This window comes from Gorilla gorilla, chromosome 10, assembly GCF_029281585.2.
Source record: "Gorilla gorilla gorilla isolate KB3781 chromosome 10, NHGRI_mGorGor1-v2.1_pri, whole genome shotgun sequence".
Taxonomy (NCBI): Eukaryota; Metazoa; Chordata; class Mammalia; order Primates; family Hominidae; genus Gorilla; species Gorilla gorilla.
In genome coordinates this window covers 101,143,102-101,156,633 of record NC_073234.2, presented here as the reverse complement: position 1 = coordinate 101,156,633, position 13,532 = coordinate 101,143,102, and the positions used below count along the sequence as shown (strand labels likewise).

Sequence of the window (13,532 nt, the reverse complement as noted above, 5' to 3'; positions counted from 1 at the left end):
AATATTATAAACATTGGGCAATATTTATAGAAGCATTATTCCTTATATAGCATTAATTTTAAAATGTTTCCTTGTTGGTCTGTTGCTTTATTGCAGTGAATATATTTAAATTGCCCATGATTTATGAGCACTGACAGAAATGTACCTCATCTATGTAGAGCCTTCTTAACGATGTCTTTGCACTACCACAGTGTTTCTTCAGTGAGTGCATTTAGTCACTCCAAACTGGTGATGGAAGTGAAAGATGAGACTTCTTCTCCATGGGAACCACATCAAGTAAATCGTATCATTCATTCATTCACTCAACAAATGTTTGTTGCTAGTGGCTCTCAGTTTTTTCCATCCTTTCATCTTTAAGAGAGGAGTGACACAGGGACATTCCAGAAGTTATCTGTGAAGCTACCCTCTGGAGCATGAGTCACTGTGAGGAGTTGGCCTGCCTGTTTGTCTCACCCTACCCTTGCTACCACTCCCAAGGGACAGCATGGGAGACAGAGTTCACTCAAGGTGACAAATCTTCAAACCAATTTGTTTATTCAGGCTCTCCCAGTAATCCATTATCATAGATAATTAAGAGTTGACTGTACTGTAATTATAACAAAGACATCCTGAGGTTTCGTCTGTAACCTAAAACACACAACTGAGGATGGGCGAGGAAGCTGAATTTGGATAGACCTGAACTTCAGGTAGCACATTTAGCAAAGAGAGTCAGAGGAGGGAGAGTAGATCATAGTATAATAAATGATATGAAAACAAAAACAATTATGACTAAGAAAACAAAATTATGGGTGGCTGTTAACAGCTCAGCTGTGGGGTCCCCACTGCCTGTGCCATGTGCTGCTCTTACTCTCAGAGTGCTACTTCCTGTTGGGCAGTGAAAGTACCGAAATTCCACCTTTTATGTTCAAGCAATGGTTTGTGTAGCAGGTATTCTGCAGAATTTATAGACCGCACAACAAATGTCCTCTGTGTCTATGGGAAGCTAGTCACTTTTGACTGTACAGTGAAACCTTCTGTTGCCTGTGTTGATTAGGAGTTAAAATCCCAAAGTAACTTTCTCATCAACATGACTTGATTTTGCTGGAAGCCTCCAGAAACAGAATATGAATGTTTCAATTCTACCAGCTGCATGAGGTCCTGTCCTCAACGGCATTATGCTGCCAAATACATGATAAACACATTCATGACTTGGGTAACTACTTTTTTCAAAATGCTGCACTGAAATTGGGCTGGAGGCTATAAGTGGTCTATTGCTCTGGCTCTAAGCATCACCCTTGGTGGCTTTGGAGCAGACCATTTCCACCTCAACCAGTGGCAAGAAGGCCTTGGCAAGCTCTTCAGCTTCAGTGGCCTGGAAATATGGACACTAATAGACATCTTGCTAATTGGAGTTGGCTACATTGGACCAGCAGATGGCTCTTGATACATTTAGCTGTGATTATGTGCTTTGAAGAGGAGCAATGTTTAGTAAAAGCCCTTTTGCCTGTAGGAGTTGATGCGGTGTGAGTGATGTATTTGTATATTTTTAATGTGCAGCACTTGTACTTTGATTGTCTTGATGAAGTAAAAAAGAGAAATGAAACACTGAAAAAATTAGAAGAAGAAACAGAATATTCTAAATATTGGAAGAAACACACCTACACAACATTTATAGTATATACAGTAATAATCTCACTTTAATACAGCAGTTTCTTGATGCTTTACAGAAACCTCAAAGTATATTTCATTCATGACATTGGCCAACCATCATAACTCATATGAAAGAAAGTTAAAAACAATTTACCTACATTTTAGTGATGTTGAAACTAAGACACATCAGTTATTTTTCTCCCAGCATTTCCGTATGGTTAAAATTGTAGGCAGAGAATAAGATCCAGTTTTAAACCATATCTGCATTTTGATTTCCAGAAATTATTTTAATTGATTTTTTCCTTTCCTTGTTTTATTTTTTCTTCTCTCTCTGTCTCTCTGTCTCTCTGTGTGTGTGTGTGTGTGTGTGTGTGTTTTAATACTGGAAGTTATTTGGCTCTGTTCTTTCAGCCACAAATTAGAAGCTCCCACAAAAATCCTCCGTAATTTAGACTTGCAAAACTTTGATCTGTACTCTGAAGATTTTGTAATTTATTTAGCAAAACCCATTCAACAAATATTTGATGAGCCCTACAATGAATATAATACATGTTAAGTATGTGGTAGTAACAAAAGAAGTATGATTCAAGATGGGGCACAGTCCCTAACAGCTTGTTGAGGAGGCAAAACACACAACCATAAAAGAGTTGAGTGAAGATGATAAAAAATAACGACACAAATTTTAGAACTATGTGGAAGGAAAAATCAGGAAAGGTAGTTAACATTTTTGAGGACTAATATTTAGCTAGGAACTTTGCAATTACTATCGTATTTCAATTTCAAACTCTGAGAGAAAGATGTCATCTCAACCTTACAGGTATAAAAAACTCAAGCAACCAACCTGAGACCAAAAGAGGATAAGAAAATTTCCCACTATAACAAGATCAGATTTGAAACTAAATCAAAGATCTTATTTTGGTCCCCGAGGGACTTGGAAAGTTGAACATAAAGAGAGAGAGAAAAAAAACAGTATAAGCAATGGGATAAAAAGATGAGTGAAGAAGCAAAAGATCTGAGGAGTCTAGACTTGTTAAATGAAACAGGCTTGGGGACAGTGAGAAATAAATATTGCATGAGCTTGTACTTAATTTTAGTAGCTAACAAATTGGCAATGATATGATCAAACTGTTTTCTGAAAATATTATTCTGAAAAGGTATACTGAATAGATACAATTGTAAAAGTCTAAGCAGGAGGCAATGTGGCATTAACAGGTGGCTACGGTTGGGGTTATTGAACAAAATATATAAGATGCTCAGTAATATTATCTGTAAGAAAGCATTTGAATATGTCAGTTATAGCGGAGCTAGAAGACAAAAAATAATATAAAATTGTAAATTCATCAGAACTTAGTATGATCACAAACAGATAAAATATTACAGATTCAGATTTGTTGATTTCAAGGCATTGTTTGAATTGAAAAGTCAATTGCTATAAGCAAGAGAAATCCACAGAGCAGTGACTTAAGCCTAGGCTGTTCATTATAATGACTTTAAGAAGATTATAAAGATCCCAATATCTATGCTATACCCAGATCAATTAAATCAGGATACTTGGGGGTAAATATAATCATTAATAATTTTAAAAATCTTCCCAGTATGCAGCCACAGTTAAGAAGCAATACCATAGAGCATGAAAATTGAAGGTATGGATATGAATGAGATCAGCAGGTGGTGGAGTATGTAAATACACAATGTAGAATCGTGAATCAGCGAAGTAGACAAACAGGAGACCACAGAGAGGTAGGAAAAACTGAATAATGCAAGATCCTGAGGGCCAAACAAGAAAAGAAGCCAAATAAGCAGGGATACTCAATAGGCCAACTGTTCATACACAATTAGGATGAGAACTGAAAGAGGTTTCAGGTTTGTTGAAAAGGAAGTTAACTGCTGGCTAGAGAATTAACTTTCAGGAATGAGGTGAATATCATATTATAATTAATTGAGAGAATGAGTGTTGAAAAAGGGGAGCTAGTTTGTGTGAACTAGTTTTTGGAAAAGAAGTGGTCTGGGGGCTGAGGAAGAAAGAAATGAATTGAAGTAATTTGATATTTCCTGATTTTTTACCTATGAGCAGTTAAAACTGAAGGGAAGGAAGTAAGAAATAGAAAAAGATGAAACATGTAATCGAAAGAAGACCAATAAAATAGAGTCCTGGAGAAAGTTAAGGAACAGTGAGATGCAAATGCATACAGAGGATTAGTACTGGCGAACAGAATAGCGCCATATTCTTGGATAATAAAATGAATTAGGACGAACGACTTTTTTGTGTTGTTTTGTTTTGTTATTTTTATTTTTTAGTTTTGTTTTATTTTTGACATTGCCTTTTTCACATGTTCTAAGAATGACTTTGAATTCTCTAAAAATTAGAAGACATGGTCATTTTCTCAGGGTTTCAAAGTGGGATATGTACTTTTAGGAGAGTTAAGAAGGTCTGGGATAGTTTATGTGCAAACTTTGGTAATGTTATCAAGAAGACACACACACAAAGATTTCAGAGTAACAGTGAGGGCTCAGTAGGGATGCCTACTTTATTAGCATAGCTTTGAGACTTCTTTCAATAAGGTTCTGCTCTTAGGGAAATTGGGGGTAGGGTGATTGTGAAGTAAGTTTGCTGTGCATATGATTCATATCTGGAAATTGACAAGAAGGAAAGAGTAGAAGCAGGCCCATAGTTTCTGAGAGATTTTATAGGAGCAGTAAGCCTATTATGAAAATAGCCAAGCCTGGAGTTCCAATTGGTTACATTGATACACAAAGCCAAAGCAGGGAAAAGAAAGAGGTGCATGTAAATACTGACTGTGATGACCAGTAATGGGGAATTTGTTCAATCAAGTAAAAAAGTGAAAGAAGTAAGATAAAAAATGTAATAAAAGAGAAATATTTCATAGTTTATGCTTATACAATGTAAGTTAATATCAAAATACCTTGGAGACTAAGAAGTAGGGGCCACGAAGGTCACTAAATTTAAAGACTTTAAGACAGGTGATGCTGTGATATTAACATATCTGCATAGGCTGGGCGCTCACACCTGTAATCCTAGCCTTTGGGAAGCCAAGGCGGGTGGATTGCCTGATCTCAGGAGTTTGAGAAAAGCCTGGGCAACACAGTGAAACCCTGTCTCTACTAAAACACAAAAAATTAGCCAGGTGTGGTGGCGTGCACCTGTAGTCGCAGCTACTCGGGAGGCTGAGGCAGGAGAATTGCTTGAACCCAGGAGGCAGAAGTTGCAGTGAGCCGAGATCACGCCACTGCACTCCAGCCTGGGCAACAGAGTGAGACTCTGTCTCAAGAAAAAAAAAAATCAGCATAAAGCATTACAGTCTAGTCTATATATAGAATCTACTACAATAAACAACATACAATGCATTCAAGGAAAATATTTTGATATTTTTACACAAGCATTTGCCAGGAATTGTTCACTGAAATATTAGTCAGCTCTTTCAACAAACAGAGTAAAGGATGTCCATGGCCAACAATTTTGGGAAATATTGTATCCTACTCTTAGGGAAACAGGAGCCTAGGATAGCCAAGGTGACACCATTTTAGAATCAACTAAATCTTAAAGACTAGCAAGATGCATTATTTGCCAGTCTTAACCCATGGTCCTAAGATGCTTATAGTTGAGGAAACAGCCTAAATATACCTACAAGGACACACTCCTACAATGGCAAAAAGTCCAGATGTCCCAATACCCATAACAATATGTGCTTTTAAGATATTTATAGTTATGCTTTGATGTACTTACACACTAAAATGTCAAAGATAGTTTTCTTTAAATCAATAGAATAATAAATACTGTCATGCTGTCAGCCCAACTGCACGTAGTCACAGCTTAGTTTAGTCTTTACATAGACAAGACCACAATAGAAGAAAAACTTAAAGCCGATGTGTTTCTTTGCCTGCTTTGTGAGGACACCCTACTCTGTAATGGGTGTCCTCAGAAAGGGGATGCCCATTAAACTAGCAATACAATGTCTCTTCTCACTGCACTCTGTGACTCTATTTGAATTCTTTCCTATGTGGGATCCAAGAACTTTCTCTTGGGGTCTGGATGAAGACCTTTTCTGGTAACACTACCATCTAGTATTGGATATTTACAATGCACATTAGTAGATTACAGATCTGAGAGGGTCTAATGTCAGAACACATGCAAATAAATACACAATAACAAACTACCACCACAACAAAACCTGCTTCACTCAAGCTAAGTATGTCCAAACTTACTGGGTTACTGAACTTCTTTTTTCTGTTACACCTAAAAGATCCACTAAAATAGCATTTTATAGAACATATTTGGAAAGTGACTTTCCTAGTTTGAATTTAATTGTAGTTTTAGCAATTATTGTCTTAGATTAATTAGGAAGTAATTAAATTAATCTATTATCTTTTATTTTCTTCTGCCTTTATTGGTTTAAGTAGTCAGCTATCTATTTTTCCTTTAATTCACTAGACAAATGTTAATTTCCTTTATATTTAATTGTACATGAGTTGAAGCACGTATTTATGTACTGGTATTAGAAGAATATACAGACACTTGTATTTTAAAAAAATATGAGAGCATCATGGATAATTAGTCTTTGCCTTAAAATGTTAATAGATACAATATGAGAGAGGATATCATAGTAACAAGAATTCAGAAAAAAAAATGTTAACAGGTCCATCAACCATGCACTTTTTTCTATGCAACCACATACACACTCACACACACAGACACACACAATATAGTAGACACACACAATACACGAGATATAATGCATGTGCATACACTGATTTTTGTAATATATTATATGAAAAATGTAGATCATATGTCAGAATGTTAATGAAGGTATTTTATGTAGAAATTGGTTTCATTTGGCCTGATTATGTATTCTAACTTTTCGAATGTTACAATAATTAAATGGAAAGCTATTAGTATGAGGAAGCTCTAACACTCTGTGTTCCTTCGCTGTCTGCCGAAATAAACTCCTAAAAACTTTAATTTGCCAAAGTTTATCTTTAACACTACAATTAACATCTTAAAACCACAAGGATTATTTTAAAAAATCAATTTGATCACATGTTCCACTGAGAAGAGGAGTTCAGTCCTGGCTTAGAAAGGCTGCTTCATATTTTCATAGGTAATTATAGACAACTGCAACACAAATGTGAGTCTGTCCCATCTGCAGGCCCACACACAGGCTAAGAGGTAAGCCAGTTGGTGTTATATATAAAATTGTGTGGCCTCAAATCTGTAGATATGCTAAAATATATGATTAAAAATGAGTTTCGAAAAGAGAAAATGTTTTTATAGACAAGTATTCAATTTACTTCCAAACAATTTGAGAAGCAAATATTCATTTCAAATGAATAATAATTCAAATGTAGGCTAAAGTTTCTTAAAAGAATAATTTGAGATCAGGTATCCTGCTAGGCTGAACAATATAAAATCACTGCTACTAAACCATTAGTTTTCACTTAGCTCCAACTAAAACTTAAATGTGCATGAAATCGGGATGCTAATCATTTACAATAGAATGTATCTGCTGAACTGAAAGTTAGTTCCTGTGTAGAAAATAACTTAAAACAAGAAAATAAATATTTTTGTTGTTTAGGATTGCAAACATCATTCTATCGTTTTCCCTTTCTTGTTTTCTTATATCTAATGGTAAAGAGTTCCAAGGACAAACAATGGTTTGAACTGTGTCATACTGAAGACACATAATTAAGCTCTATTTGTAGTTATACACAGAGATATATCCTGCTGAGTGATAGGGGAAAGAAATACAGTGGTTTTCTTTCACAAATCTAATGAAATGAAGGGCTGGGCCAGGTTACAGTAAACATTTAATTACATAGAGATTTGATGCAATTCACCGATCGCAGCAAAGGGGATAGTAATTGCTTTCTTTCTAAGGTGAAATTATCTTGAAATAATTACTCTCCATTTTCAATCCCAACCTGATGAAAACTGAACATGCTTTACTTGTTTCCAATTTTCTTTTCCTTGTCAAGATATTGATCACCCACTCCTTTTCAAGGAAGTGTAGAGTCAGAAATTCTAGCATAATGATGCTGGTTTTGTGGCTTCTAAATCCAATTAGCTTTAGCTATAGCCAACTCTTTTCCCATAACAAAACTGCCCCTCTCGAGTTCCTTGTTTTTACAAATGATCCACTATTGTGTCATAACACAAATCTGCTAAATTAAATTTGCTGAAGTATAATAGCAATCCCTAAAGCCTTGATTATCTTTGGCATTTTTTTTTTATTTTTAAAAAAATTGGTATACAAGGTCTTAGATAAATAAAGAAAAAGGAAAAGTTAGTATATCACTGTGGGAAAAAATTCCAGTTCATCAAAGGAAAACAATAGTGAGTCACAAAGAAAAAAAAAATTGGCCATAAAATTAGGTGACAGATTGTGTGGGCAAAGAGTAATCTCAGGGATGTGACCAAAACAAAAATGAACAGAATAAACTATCAAAAAGGCTCTACAACAGATAGCAAATGGAAAGTTCCACAGATAAGCAATTTATTTTAGAAACAATAAAAGACTATGTGGGAAGACAATTGAGCATAATAGACAAACCAAAGCGTATTTAACGTTTGCATATAATAGATTCTGGGATTTTTAAAACAACTTATATTAAGAAAAAATGAGAAAGTTTTTTTTTTTTTTTTTTTTGAGACAGAGTCTCGCTCTGTCACCTAGGCTGAGTGCAGTGGCGCGATCTCGGCTCACTGCAAGCTCTGCCTCCGGGTTCACGCCATTCTCCTGCCTCAGCCTCCTGAGTAGCTGGGACTACAGGTGCCCACCACCGCGCCCGGCTAATTTTTTTGTATTTTTAGTAGAGACAGGGTTTCACCGTGTTAGCCAGGGTGGTCTCAATCTCCTGACCTCGTGATCCACCTGCCTCGGCCTCCCAAAGTGCTGGGATTACAGGTGTGAGCCACAGCACCCGGCCAAAAAAATGAAAAAGCTTTAAAGGTGCTTTGATCGTTCCCAGATCTGGGTGATGATACCTCTCACGATTAAGAAAAAAATATTTTGGAAGAAAAAATCCTATGCTAATAATAAGTTTCTACACTGCCAAAAATAAACAAATGAATGTTTTTAAAGAACAAGAAATTTTACCTTTGAAGTTCTATGTGCAGATAAATATATGCAAAATTACCTTGTCTGTATTAGTGATCTATTGCAGCATAGCAATTTATCCCAAGACTTGGCAGCCTAAAACAATGCAAATTTATTTTTTTAACTGTTTTTGTGGAACAGAAACCTAGCAACAGCTTAGTTAAGTTCTCTCCTTTAAAAGTTCTCACAAGTTTGTAATCAAGATGTTGGCTAGGGCTGTGGTCTAATATGAAGAGTCAAATTAGCAAGAATACACTCTCAAACTCACAAACCTGGAAGAAAAATAAATAAATGTCATATTTACATCAAATCACACATTTAACCCCAATGTTAGAATATATAAAATTTATTTAGAATAAAATCCACGAACTCTGAAATGAAAATGATTGAAGTAATGACAACAGTTAGAAATGATTATAAATATATTTAAATGCTGCAGTATGGAAATAAATACTGCTATTCTATTTTTTAATTCATTTATTCTTTTATCCAGTAAATATTTTTGAGCACCCACTTGCTTCTGAGGATATGGTAGTAAACAAAACAGACAATATCCCTGGCCCCATGTAGCTTATATTATAGTGAATGGAGACAGAAAATAGGCAAATAAGAATTCAATATGTTAGCTGGTGATATTTGCTCTAAGAAAGCAAAGTATGTTACAGGAGTATAACTAATTTTATATAGGATACCCTCTCAAGGTCCCTCTGAACAACCGACATTTGTGCAGATATCTGAAGGAAGTAAATAAGCAACATCTGTAAATAATGGCACAGAGCATTTGAGACAAAGAGAAGAAAAAGCATATGCCCTTATCCGTGGGCATGTACGATGTGCTCACAGAATAGTCACGCAAAGTGGGTGGCTGGGAACATGGTTAGAGTGATTTAGTAATTGGAACTCTGAGAGATAACCTTGGGCTAGAGTGTGTAGGAAGAAACTATAAAGACATAGGGGAGGCCGGGCGTGGTGGCTCACGCCTGTAATCCCAGCACTTTGGGAGGCTGAGGTGGGCAGATCACGAAGTTAAGAGATGGAGACCATCCTGGCCAACATGGTGAAACCCCGTCTCTACTAAAAATACAAAAATTAGCTTGGTGTGGTGGCAGGCGCCTGTAGTCCCAGCTCCTCAGGAGGCGGAGGCAGGAGAATCACTTGAACCCAGGAGGTGGAGGTTGCAGTGAGCTGAGATGGCGCCACTGCAAACCAGCCTGGTGACACAGCAAGACTCTGTCAAAAAAAAAAAAAAAAAGACACAGAGGAGGCAAAATCTAAGTTATATTTTACTAGCATCCCTCTGGAAAATATGTGTAATACAGAAAGTGGAGGTGGGGTGTCCAAGACAGTAAAACACCAAGAGTTTTACTAGTTAAGACTCTACTGAACTACCTACTGAAATGATCCAGGTATCCACTAAAAGATGATAGAGGCTGAATGAAAGTGACAGCAGTGGAGATGATAAGTGATCCAATTTGTGGTATACTTTTATGTTATGGTGAATTTTTTCCTGAAAAAATAGACGTGGTGAATGAGTACAATAAAGGTGTTTTATGCAGATACGAAATTGATTAAATAAATCCCTAACTTTGCTTTGATGGAATTTTTGTATAAACAGCTTGTATAAGTCTGCTTTTCATGCTGCCAGTAAAGACATAACCGAGACTGGGAAGAAAAAGGGGTTTAAGGGCTTACAGTTCCACATGGCTGGGGAGGCCTCACAATCATGGCAGAAGGCAAGGAGGGGCAAGTCACATCTTACATGGATGGTGCCAGGCAAAGAGAGAGAGAGAGCTTGTGCTGGGGAATTCCTCTTTATAAAACCATCAGATCTTGTGAGACTTACTATCACGAGAACAGTATAAGGAAGACCTGCCCCCGTGATTCAATGACCTCCTACTGGGTCACTCCCATGACGAGGGAATTGTGGGAGTTACATTTCAAGATGAGATTTAAATGGCGACACAGCCAAACCATATCACAGCTTAATATTAATTTTTTTAAAAGAAAATAATATTTTTATTAAAAAGAAAAGTGTATATTGCCTTCTAAAATCTCACATGCTGTTTATCTGATTTAGAATTATTTACAACTTTCAGACTAAAATATATATGCATATTTCTGAAAGATTTCATTTCTCATGAAGTGTTCTGTGAGATGTCTATTTCAGAGATGTTTTGTAAGGTTGATTCACATCAATTTTTACTGTTTACTATAGGAAACATCTTTAAAAAGTTTCGACGGGTGGTGCTTATAGTATATACTTAGGGCAAATGTCAAAAGCTTAAGAATCAATTAAGTGTCCTGGAGCACCAACTTGACATGTTCACTCTATTCTTTACTATTGATTTACTCCCTGTTGGAAAAAGATAAATTCATAAAAGGAAAATAAATATATTTTTATAATGATTAGAGTTTTAATTCCTGGAAGCTTCATCAGTTAATGCAGAAACAATAAATATAAAGGAAGCTATACATAATTGAAAGCAATGACACTAATAAAGATGAGTAAGTAATTGTATCTAATTTAACTCATGGAATTACTTTTTAAAAATTTTTCTTTTTAACTATTGTAGTGTAATTACACTTACACTAAATTTAAGGTTGAGAAAATTCACAATCAACCATATGATCTTGGTGACGTTTCATCACTTCAAACCTGTATCTTTTATCTGCAAAAGGATAATATTGGGGTATATGACAAGTGAGGCCAAATAATATAATTAATCAATTTTATTATGAAAAACCCCAAAAGTTAATTTATAAAAATGTATTGATTCAAAATTCATAACTGCACATAATGAAGTTTCATTTGCTTTATTTTTAAAGCTTGCTAAGTTAGGCTTCTGTTAACATATTTATTCAACAATTATATATTTTTATTGTGCTAATATTTTGCAGAATCAGATATGAAGTCCCACCCATTGCCCCCCAAAAGTCCTCAGTTTTATTCAGGGAATATGTGAGAAAATAAATAAATTCATTACAGTAGACTATGAGAGTACTCTAATAGCATGTGGTCAAGGGTGGGTATTTTTATTAGTCAGGACTTTGTAGTTGCCAGTGACAGAAATACAACTGTTAATAACTTATTTATGCAAAAGCGGAGCTACATTGGAAGGATAACAAAGAAGCTCTCATAATCAAAGGAAATTCTATAGGAAAGTAGCCATCTCTGAGGACCTCGGGGTTTGTAAAAGAAATTAAACTCTGCCAACACTACTTTTCTACCTGTCTTTTCTCTTTACTTGGCATCATTCATTCTCCTACTGACAGGCTGTCTCAAATGATAGAGACTATAGCCACTAACTTACCCAGGCTCACATGTTTCTTGCTCTATGCGCCAGGAAGAACAGAGAGTTTCCATGTTGGTACAATAAGAAAAATCTCAGAAAGGGATTCTCGTTGGACGGGCTACCACAGTCCTAGACCAATATCAATTGCCACAGCAGTGGGTACACTGTGACTTTCCAAGCTGGGGCTATGTGTCCTCCTACTTCTTGTGGGAGGTCAGGAAAGAGGTCTGAGAGGAAAACAGCAGTAACAAAACACTAATTAACCCAGTAGCTAACCCAGAATATGGAAATTCAGTGGTAGAACTATTTCAATCTCATCTAAAAGAATGAAGAGTAGGAGGAAGAAAGGCACATTTTAGACTATGGGAATAACGTATAAAGGCATGGAAACATGAGAACATGTTAACACTAGAGTTCAGGACAACAGTTGTGTAGGCTGCAGTGACGAAGTGGGGTGCTGGTAGGGGGTAGTAAGAAACAAAGTTGGAAACGGGTTGGGTCACATTACGCAGGGACTTTAGCTTCATGTTAAGGTTTTGGAATTTCCTGACTTTGATGCAAGATGATTGAGAAAGAAGGCCAGGAAGCAATTCGACAAAACTGGTTGAATCTTGAATTGAGATAATCGAAAGAGGGAGCTAGAGAGGAAATGAAGAGAGATTTTGCAGTATAATAATTTGAAAGGAAAGGTAAAGTCTAGAATGAATCTCCAGATTGCCATTCACATTGAAAAAATGGTACTATTGGTAATGAGAGATAGAACACCAGAGGAGGAAATTTAACTGACTTCAGAAAGCACACTTTTTAAAGACTTTAGAATAAGAAATTTCCTTAGAAATTTGGACTGCCTTGAGACTTCAACTTGGACAGTATGGTCAGTTCTAGTACTTATATTTTTTGCTTTTGTATCACTCACATTTTAAATTATTTTTTACTGAATATATCCTTGATTGGTTTGGTTTCATATAATGGGATTCCAAATGGAAGTATTTCAACCTGTGAGTTTTATTATTTAAAGCCTTAGAATAAGGGGAAGGGTATGAAATGTAAATCAAAAGCTTAATTAGTTGATTCTATTATGGGATTGCCTATGTATGAGTTGTTGTGTGACCTATGAAAGATAAATTTGTTATTTTTTGAGTCATTTTTTCTGTAAAAGGAAAATTTATCTTCAAAATTCAGACATATTTTGAGTATTTGCTTGGAGGCAGGCTGAGAACTGAGACTGTGAGCCAAAACTACATTGAAAGTAGCCTCATAGAATTGTACTCTAAAAACAGCCTATGGAAAAGAAAAAAAAGAAAGAAAATAAAAATCCAACCTTTAATTGCTCTCTGCTTGTATGCTCCTGGAGGGTTGGAGTTTGGTGGATATTACCATCTTTCTCAACAAGTTCTCTTTCTGACATATTCAAATTAGTCATCAGTCACCCAAATTTTTTGTCTCTGCCTAGGCTCATGCTTAAACTTTATTTAAAAGCTTTCCCCCACAGAAAGAT

The 13,532-nt window shown here is 35.9% G+C and overlaps 1 protein-coding gene and 1 pseudogene across 2 annotated transcripts in view; both read left to right on the top strand.

Moving 5' to 3' along the window:
* Positions 1-13,532, top strand: part of RASSF9 (Ras association domain family member 9) — a 174,033-nt gene that overhangs the window by 50,484 nt on the left and 110,017 nt on the right. The window lies entirely within an intron of this gene.
* Positions 172-1,432, top strand: LOC101153438 (TM2 domain-containing protein 3-like; annotated as a pseudogene).